This window comes from Miscanthus floridulus, chromosome 10, assembly GCF_019320115.1.
Source record: "Miscanthus floridulus cultivar M001 chromosome 10, ASM1932011v1, whole genome shotgun sequence".
Lineage (NCBI taxonomy): Eukaryota > Viridiplantae > Streptophyta > Magnoliopsida > Poales > Poaceae > Miscanthus > Miscanthus floridulus.
Genome location: NC_089589.1, coordinates 123,479,189 through 123,490,389, shown reverse-complemented (window position 1 = coordinate 123,490,389; position 11,201 = coordinate 123,479,189).

Below are 11,201 nucleotides of genomic sequence, written 5' to 3'. Positions count from 1 at the left end.
GACTAAAGGTGGAACCTTCAGTCCCAGGTCATCAAGCCAGGACTAAAGAGGGACCTTTAGTCCCGGTTGGTGTTACCAACCGGGACTAAAGGCCCTCCAGCCGAGCAAACGTGGCCGCACCCTTCAGTCCCGGTTGGTAACCCCAACCGGGACTAAAGGTTCCTTTTCTTTTTCTTTTTTTTTGTTTAATTTGTTTTCAGTTCAGTTACACATATTTGTTTAATATATAATATGTTTTTATGTACGTATTCTACGCTGCTAATATAAATACACGCACGCATATAATTACATCTAATTCTCATCTCGAGCATTATTATATTCGAATAAAGTATGAAACTATATATATTATAGACATATATGTATATATACAACACTTTTATCATCTTGTTCTCGAAAATAATGATATCAATAAACATTTAATTTACATCATTTATTCCTTAGGATCAAAGTAGAACTCGTCGTTGGGATTTAACACTTTTTCTAGAAGAAATCCTACTATTGACTCTTGAACTGCTTTCAGATGGTCTTTTTGCATGACCCTTTGTTTCAACCATTCAGTCTTGCATTTGAAATAAAAGGAAAATTATTAATACATACATATATATATATATATATATATTCATTTAAAAATAAATAAAAAATTGATATATACGTACTCTGAGGACATCTTCAGGAGTTCTTCTTATGTGTGCAGTGATAAATTCACAAACGTAGTATCCACATAAGTTATTACCTGGTTGCTGCCGCAAACACCACTGTACGAGAAGAAGATTATTCTCATCATCTCACACATAAATTGAAGTACGATATAGTAAATAAACACGTGGGGAAGTATATATAGTACAACTTACTGGTATTTCAACTATATTAAGTGGTGCCTTGCAATCCTTGCGGTGTTGCCGAATAAACTCTTTCCAAACCCTGTGCGACCAATAATGTATGATCGTTAATAAATTATGGCAAAGTCTATTCAATAATAGTTGTGCGTGAGAGATCGAAATTACCCCTGGATAATGTCTATCATATCTTGGTATAGTGCACGCTCTTTTCTCAACGAGTCCAAGATTACTAACCGACTTGTGTTTAACTCAATGACAATGAGTATCCAGTGAAACCTGCATTGGTTTATACACACATGTACATGCATATAAGTTGTATTGATATTACATAAAATGTGTAGACTAAACTATTATTAACACTTACTAAAAGTTGTATGGGAAAAATATTGTTGTCTTGTCGTGCTGCTTCACGAAGAACCTCATGATATTCTTCTATGCTTCAGATACCCACTGCTCCTTGACAATAATATCAGTTTTGAATACGATATAAGGATCAATGAAGCCAACACTGGTGTCTTGTATTCTTTGGAGCTCTGACATCTAGAATCTGTATATAAATATAAGTTACATGTGAGGATAATTATATACACGTACGCATGGAAGTGAGTTTATTAAATAAAAGTAAGAATCACTTACAAACAAAAGGAGCTAATGATTGATTTGTCCAGAGCGTCCATGTGGTATAGTTGATGCAATTCTTCGAAACTAATATGTAAGATGTCATCGCTACGGAAGTAATGATGGTCTCTAAATCTGACAAAGATCCACTCCTCACCCCTGCCACACGCCTGCATGTACCACTTGTTGAGCAAGTACATTTGCGTACCCAATTCATTCAGAGCCGCAGGGTTGTACAGACTTTTGCCAAATTTATAAGTCTTTCAGGTATCAACTTCTAGGTTCTGGATTGGAGCTTTGCCCGTCAATTGATCCAAGGTTAAACCAGTTAGTTCAAAAAAAGCATTAAGGTCTTGAACCGACACTTCTCCAGAGTTGTCTGGTCGATAGACTTCTATGTTGGAACCATATTCATTAGCAACAACAAGATTTTGCATTGGTTGCTTCTGTTGTCCGAGCTGTGGGACATCCTTCCCTGATGCTCTTTTTCTTTTCTTATGTGCATCATGTGACTTCACGAGGGAGCGGTCATAGTCTGATAGTGGCGGAGGCTTACGAACTTCAAGCATCTTTTTCTTGTGAGCTTCGACCTTCTGCCTCAGCAGATCTTGTGGTATGTAAAAGTACGGCTTCTCCTTAAGCTTCGCTTGTCTCTGCTTTTGGATATCTATAAAAAAAATCTTTCACTTTTTTGTCTTCTTCAGCTGCTATTTGCTCATCAGTCTTTTCAGGAAGTATTTCTTGAGAAATAACTCTTTTTTTCGGGGTCTTCTTTGCCGCCGGGACCTTAGACGTCTCTGTAGTGCGTCGCTGTGGAGGGGGTGGGGGCGGTGTTGGAGACCGGCGTGGAGGCGATGAGGCCGGTGTTGGAGTCCGGTGTGGAGGCGTTGGAGATCGTTGTGGAGGCGGTGGGGCTGGTGTAGGAGTTGGAGATCATTGTGGAGGCGATGGGGCCGGTGTAGGAGTTGGAGATCACCGTGGGGATGAAGTCGTCTCGCCCCCCACGACGTTGTGATGAGATGGGGAATGAATGATTGGGCTAGGCTGGGGGAAGACCCTACTACAAAAACAAGGTGTGGGTCAATTATTTTTGAAGCCAATATAAAATTAATGGAAAATAATATTTCATTCACTTTCATTCGTACCTAGGGTGAGGTAGGGGAAGCGGTGGCGCCCTAGGAATAATGATGAAGCGTTTGCGCCATTGAATAAATGTCTTCTCTGCTTCTCCTAGTGTCTTCTCCCCATCACCGCCTTCAATGTCAAGAGGAACATTGCTGTAACCTTTGAGCACTCTATCGACCGAGACGCTAGCATATCCAGGTTGAATAACTGACCCATGGATTCTTGGTGTCTTCGTTCGGTCTATTGGAGATACAACCCCGACAGCCACCATGATTGATGCATTATTACCATCTGGAATGTGCAGCTCACATGTTGTTAGAGGCTCGGTAATGTCATCAATAGGGAAGCGCAACCTAGTGTCATCTTGAATAACTGGCAGCTCCATGGAAGCACAACTGCTTTTCATCTGACCAACGGGGCTAATGGTGAATCCCGGCGTTGATTGTGATTGCATTTGACTCATTGCTAGCTGCACTTGCCTCTTGATCTCCTCCTGCATTCTTGCCTCAAGAGATTTTTCTCGTTCACATGATTTAAGCAATGCTTGTCGTGACTCATTAACAAATTGCTCCAATACACGGATTCGGTCTGCCTCCTCATCCTTCTTTCTCTGGCGGCTTCTGTAGGTATCCTTGTCTGCTGGGAATGCTTGTAGCCACGGAACCGCCCCATAGCCTCTTGTTCGACCACCGTGTTCAGGATTCTCTAGGGCATATGTTAATTCATCCTTCTCTCTGTTGGGCTTGAAAACACCACTATCAGCTTCTTCCCTAGCACGAGCTAGTCTCTGTGTTGCTCTCTCAAATTTTTGGCCGAAAATTAGCTTGCTAGTGTCTGGGTCTAGGCTTCCCCCATGAGCGTAGAACCAATTCTTCACGCATTGAGGCCAGTTCTTCTCTATTGTTTCAGGTATGATTCCCTTGACAGTAATCTCTACTTCTAGGTTCTGCCACTTGGGAATAGCACTCCTATAACCACCTGATCCCATGCGATGATGGTATTGCTTCTGTCGGGCATTCTACTGATTCCTCATCACATGTTCCTCACTCTCTTGAGATGTCTTGTATTGTACGAAGTCATCCCAATGGGACTCCAACTTGACAAACGCCTTAGCATTGAAATTCGGCGTTTCATTCTTCAAGATAAACTTTTTATACAATGTCTTCTTCCAACTCTGGAACAATGTTGCCATCTTCTTCATTGTCCAATCCCTCACTAGCTCCTTCAAAGCATCATCTGCTTGTAATGTGAAATGCTGAGTGATATCTCTCCAAGCTAGGTTCTTGTCACAATCAGATACAAAACTAACATTAGGAGCGGATATCGTCTGCTTCCATTCACGAGCACTAACTGGGATCCTATCCCTTATAATGAGCCCACATTGATTGACATATGTCTGAGCATGTGGTCCTAATGGTTTGCCGGTGTTGGTGTCGAATTCTGATATTATGAAACGGTCCTCTAATGGCTTTTTTGGCCCTCGGACTTTCCTACTCTTGTCGGTGGTTGATGTAGATCCAGAGACCGGCTACATGAGTAGAAACACAACGATTAACAACAAATATACGTATGCATGCATCTATAAGAGATGATAGATAATCGAATATACCTCGCCAGTATTTTCTTGCGCGACAATTTGTTGATCTTCAACCACCGGGATATTCAGGATATCCTCATAATCAGCAAAGTACTGACTCGTGTCATCTACATCCGCATTGGTGCCGGCATTGATAATATCCGCCATTATGTCATCATTCAAGTTATCATCCGGAGCCGCCATTTGTATCTTCAAGATAACACATAGATAGAATTACTATGGCACATAACATAAGTACATGTGATAACACATATAGAATTACTAAATCCAATTAAATATAATAACACATAATATTTCATAAGGATAAACAATAATAAGGTATAGGCTTTGGAATCGAATCAAAAACACTTTCGATCCAAAAACATGGAAATAAGTACATGTATATATACACATAGAATGATACAATTTTTTCTCTCTCTCAACACATAGAAATAAGTGCATATGTATATATCTCTAGATATGCATGTGATAACACATAGAATGTCTCTCTAGATACAATTTTCTCTCTCTCTCAACACATGGAAATAATTAAGTACATGTATATATACACATAGAAATAATTAAGTATATATATATGTATACATATAGAATCTCTCTCTAGATACATGTGATATAGATAGAATTACTAATAAAATATCCAAGTGATATATAGATAGAATTACTAAAATAAAATATGCATGTGATATAGAGATAGAATTACTAATAAAATATGCATGTGTCAATTACTAAAACAAAATTAAATCTAACATATATATAGAGAGATAGAATATAATTACTAAATCCAATTAAATAAAATAACACACATATATCTAGATAGAATTAATTACTAAATCTAATTAAACCTAACATATATACATAGATAGAATTACTAAATCAAAATTAAATCTAACACATATATAGAGAGAGATAGAATAATAATTACTAAATATATCAAAAACTATAATAAAAAACTATCTAAAAACTATCTAAATAAAGTACTAATTAAATTTTAATACATTTAAATCTAATTAACATATATAAAAAACTATCTAAAAACTAACTAAAAAACTAAGAATAAACTACTAATTAAATTTTAATACATTTTAATCTAACATATATATCAAAAACTATCTAAAAAACTATCTAAAAACTATCTAAAAAAATATGGCCGAGCTATAGCTAGCAGGCTAGGGGCGGATGGCGGGCGTGCTGGCCGGCCACGGGGCCGAGCTGAGCCGCGCGAGGACGACGTACGGCGGAGACGAGCTCGACGGCCGCCGGGCGGGGCTCGATGATGAGGCCGGGCGGGGGTAGACGACGACGGCGGCGCGGCAGAGCTCGACGCGGCCGGGCGCGTCCGAGACGAGATCGACGTTCTAGATCGAAAAGTAGAAGATGAACAGAAGAACCGTTCGATATATATAGGCCGGGACCCTTTAGTCCCGGCTGGTAACACCAACCGGGACTAAAGCTCCTTTAGTCCCGGCTGGTAAGCCGAACCGGGACTAAAGGTCCAACCCTTTAGTCCCGGCTCGGCTTACCAGCCGGCACTAAAGGAGCTTTAGTCCCGGTTGGTGTTACCAGCCGGGACTAAAGGTATTTTTGGGCGGGCAATTCCGCCCACCCTTTAGTCCCGGTTCCTGGCCTGGGCCGGGACTGAAGGCCTAAAAATTTTGGCAGCCCGCCAGAGTAATTGGAAAGGCCTGGGATTTTGATTTTGTTCTCCTTGTTTAATACTAATTAATACTATAGCAACTTCAATACTTTGCAATATTTATTTTAAAAAATACTATTGATTAACTAATTATTTATTGTAAATAGGAAAATTTTGTAACCTAAAGTTTTTAATTTCTTTTATGAATATAGAATATAAATGTTACTAATACTAAGTATTTTGTTAATGCAAAAATATATTTGTAACTTAAAATTAATAAAACTAATATTACTCGATAGGAAATTTATTATCACATTATTGTAACGTCAATGTTTCAATTTTTTCTCGGTTTTTTGACCAAAATGACAGGAAATTTTTGTTGAACCTATAAAAATAAAGGAAATGTAGTATTTTTGTTCTACAACTTTTTCAAATGAAAAAATTGGCCTATATAAGTATTGTAGATCTTGATGAGTTGAACAAACTTAATATTCAAAACTTTTCAATTTGAGACAATCTAGGGTTCCTAAAACTAGTTTGTAGGCATCGAAATTTAAAAATCACAAATTTGAACCATCTAAACTTTCTGAAATGGAAAGTTGACCAAAACAACAATTGTATATCTTGATGATCTGAACAAACTTGGTATTCAAAACTTTTCAATTTGAGACAATCTAGGGTTTCGAAAACTAGTTTGTAGACGTCGAAATTTAAAAATCACAAATTTGAACCGTCCAAACTATCTCAAATGGAAAGTTGACCAAAACAACAATTGTAGATCTTGATGAGTTTAACAAACTTGGTATTCAAAACTTTTCAATTTTAAGTCATTTAGAGTCCATAATACTTGAGTCAAAGTGTTGTTTTTTCATTTGACCAAATTTGACTTGGTCAAACTTGCTCAAATGAGATACTAAATGACCTCAGATGAAAAATCTATGAATACCAAGTTTGATCATCTTAGCAATATCTACAATTGTTACATAGCTCATTTTCCCATTTGAGAAAGTTTTATCAAACACTAGTAAAAAATTCTTGAATCTCATATAGACTTTTTAAAACTATGTCACACACTTGTGAAATTTGAACTACATTTTGTTCAAACTTTCTCAAATAAAAAATGGCCTATATAAGGATTGTAGATCTTGATGATCTGAACAAACTTGGTATTCAAAACTTTTCAATTTGAGACAATCTAGTGTTCCAAAAACTAGTTTGTAGGCGTCAAAATTTAAAAATCACAAATTTGAACCGTCCAAACTATCTCCAATGGAAAGTTGACCAAAACAACAATTGTAGATCTTGATGAGTTTAACAAACTTGGTATTCAAAACTTTTCAATTTGAAGTCATTTAGAGTCCATAATACTTGAGTCAAAGTGTTGTTTTTTCATTTGACCAAATTTAACTTGGTCAAACTTGCTCAAATGAGACACTAAATGACCTCAGATGAAAAATCTCTGAATACCAAGTTTGATCATATTAGCAATATCTACAATTGTTACATAGCTCATTTTCCTATTTGAGAAAGTTTTATTAAACACTAGTCACAAATTCTTGAATCTCATATAGACTTTCTAAAACTATGTCACACACTTGTGAAATTTGAACAACATTTTGTTTAAACTTTCTCAACTTAAAAAATGGACTATATAAGGATTGTATATCTTGATGATCTGAACAAACTTGGTATTCAAAACTTTTCAATTTGAGACAATCTAGGGTTCCGAAAAATAGTTTGTAGACGTAGAAATTTAACAATCACAAATTTGAACCGTCTAAACTTTCTCAAATGGAAAGTTGACCAAAACAACAATTGTATATCTTGATGAGTTTAACAAAATTTGTATTCAAAACTTTTCAATTTGAAGTCATTTAGAGTTCATAATACTAGAGTCAAAGTGTTGTTTTTTCATTTGACCAAATTTGACTTGGTCAAACTTGCTCAAATGAGACACTAAATGACCTCAGATGAAAAAACTCTGAATACAAAGTTTGATCATCTCAGCAAGATCTACAATTGTTACATAGCTCATTTTCCCATTTGAGAAAGTTTTATCAAACACTAGTCACAAATTCTTGAATCTCATATAGACTTTCTAAAACTATGTCACATACTTGTGAAATTTGAACTACATTTTATTCAAACTTTCTCAAATGAAAAAATGTCCTATATAAGGATTGTAGATCTTGATGATCTGAACAAACTTGGTATTCAAAACTTTTCAATTTGAGACAATCTAGGGTTCTGAAAACTAGTTTGTAGGCATCGAAATTTAAAAATCATAAATTTGAACCATCCAAACTATCTCAAATGGAAAGTTGACCAAAACAACAATTGTAGATCTTGATGAGTTTAACAAACTTGGTATTCAAAACTTTTCAATTTCAAGTCATTGAGAGTCCATAATACTTGAGTCAAAGTGTTGTTTTTTCGTTTGACCAAATTTGACTTGGTCAAACTTGCTCAAATGAGACACTAAATGACCTCAGATGAAAAATCTCTGAATACCAAGTTTGATCATATTAGCAATATATACAATTGTTACATAGCTCATTTTCCCATTTGATAAAGTTTTATCAAACACTAGTCACAAATTCTTTAATCTCATATAGACTTTCTAAAACTATATCACACACTTATGAAATTTGAACTACATTTTGTTCAAACTTTCTCAAATAAAAAAATGGCCTATATAAGGATTGTATATCTTGATGATCTGAACAAACTTTGTATTCAAAACTTTTCAATTTGAGACAATCTAGGGTTCTGAAAAATAGTTTGTAGGCGTCGAAATTTAAAAATCACAAATTTGAACCATCCAAACTATCTCAAATGGAAAGTTGACCAAAACAACAATTGTATATCTTGATGAGTTTAACAAACTTTGTATTCAAAACTTTTCAATTTGAAGTCATTTATAGTCCATAATACTAGAGTCAAAGTGTTGTTTTTTCATTTGACCAAATTTGACTTGGTCAAACTTGCTCAAATGAGACACTAAATGATCTCAGATGAAAAAACTCTGAATACAAAGTTTGATCATCTCAGCAAGATCTACAATTGTTATATAGCTCATTTTCCCATTTGAGAAAGTTTTATCAAACACTAGTCATAAATTCTTGAATCTCATATAGACTTTCTAAAACTATGTCACACACTTGTGAAATTTGAACTACATTTTATTCAAACTTTCTCAAATGAAAAAATGTCCTATATAAGGATTGTAGATCTTGATGATCTGAACAAACTTGGTATTCAAAACTTTTCAATTTGAGACAATCTAGGGTTCTAAAAACTAGTTTGTTGGCGTCGAAATTTAAAAATCACAAATTTGAACCGTCCAAACTATCTCAAATGGAAAGTTGACCAAAACAACAATTGTAGATCTTGATGAGTTTAACAAACTTGGTATTCAAAACTTTTCAATTTGAAGTCATTTAGAGTCCATAATACTAGAGTCAATGTGTTGTTTTTTCATTTGACCAAATTTGACTTGGTCAAACTTGCTCAAATGAGACACTAAATGACCTCAGATGAAAAAACTCTGAATACCAAGTTTGATCATCTCAGAAAGATCTACAATTGTTACATAGCTCATTTTCCCATTTAAGAAAGTTTTATCAAACACTAGTCATAAATTCTTGAATCTCATATAGACTTTCTAAAACTATGTCACACACTTGTGAAATTTGAAACATATATTAAACATATTACAATGTGAAGTCATAACATATTACATAATATCCATCTCTAAAACATAATATATTAAACAAGCACCGTTGTATCATGCGGGCACAACAGTGAATTTCTTCTTGACGTATGACCCTTGGTTATGATCTTGTCGTAACCATGGAGTGTCTTCATCATTTAACATGATGGTTGGATCTTTCTTCACTATGAAGGGTGGAATTCGGACATTTCTTTTATAATCTTCTGACATGTCTGACTTGTCTTCAATTCCCACTATATTTATTTTCTCAAAAAGAACTATGTGGCGCTTTGGCTCATTGATCATTGAGTTGATGTCTTCGTTTTTTCCTCTCTTTGATTTTGCAGACATGTCTTTCACATAGAACATCTGACTCACATCGGCAGCAAGGACGAATGGTTTGTCTTTGTACCCAATATTGTTGAGGTCCACTGTTGTCATTCCATACTCTTTGTCGACTGTTACCCCTCCTCCGGTCAGCTTCACCCATTGGCACCGGAACAAAGGGACTTTAAAATTAGGTGCGTAGTCTAGTTCCCATATCTCTTCTATGCGGCCATAATATGTTTGTATATTCCTATTTTGATCTGTGCCATCTATGCGAACACCACTATTTTGATTGGTGCTCCTTTTATCTTGGGCAACTGTGTAAAATGTATTCCCATTTATCTCGTACCCTTGGTACATGAGAATATGCCACGATGGTTGCCTAGCCAACAAATACAATTGCTCATCAATATTGTCATCGCCTTGACATTCTTTTCATAACCAACCACTGAAACTTTCCATGTGCTGACGCCTAATCCAAGCTTCAGTCTTCCCTGGAAACTTGGATCGTAAGAACTCCTTATGTATCTCGATGTACGGATGCACCAATGATGAGTTCTGAAGAACTGTGTAGTGTGCTTTATTGAAATAATCGTCTTCCATGCCAATATATGTTTTTTTCCCTAAAGTTCCTTTACCACTGAGTCTCCCCTCGTGTCGCGATTCGGGAACGCCAATCGGGGCAAGGTCAGGAATAAAGTCAACACAGAACTCAAAGACCTCCTCTGTTCCATAGCCCTGGGTGATGCTTCCTTCAGGCTTAGAACGAACTTTCACATATTTCTTCAAGACTCCCATAAACCTCTCGAAGGGGAACATGTTATGTAAGAATATAAGTCCAAGAATACTAATCTCCTTCACTAAATGAACTAGGAGGTGTGTCGTGATATTAAAGAAGGATGGAGGGAATACCAACTCAAAGCTGACAAGACATTGAACCACATCATTATGTAGAGTAGCTAGTTCCACTAGATTGATTGCCTTCTGAGAAATTGCATTGAGGAATGCACATAGCTTCACGGTGGCTAGACGTACATGTGGAGGTAGAATTCCTCTTAAAGCAACTGGAAGCAATTGTGTCATAAGCACGTGGCAGTCGTGGGACTTTAAGTTTAGGAATTTCTTCTCTGGCATATTTATTATACCCTTTATATTGGAGGAGAATCCCGATGGGACCTTGATGCTGCTTAGACATTCGAACATGCTGTCCCTCTCTTCTTTGCTAAGCGTGTAGCTAGCAGGACTTAAGTAATGACGTCCATCATCTGTCTTCTCTGGATGAAGGTTGTCTCGTTCTTTCATGCCCTGCAAGTCCTGGCGTGCTTCAAGTGAATCCTTTGGCTTCCCGTA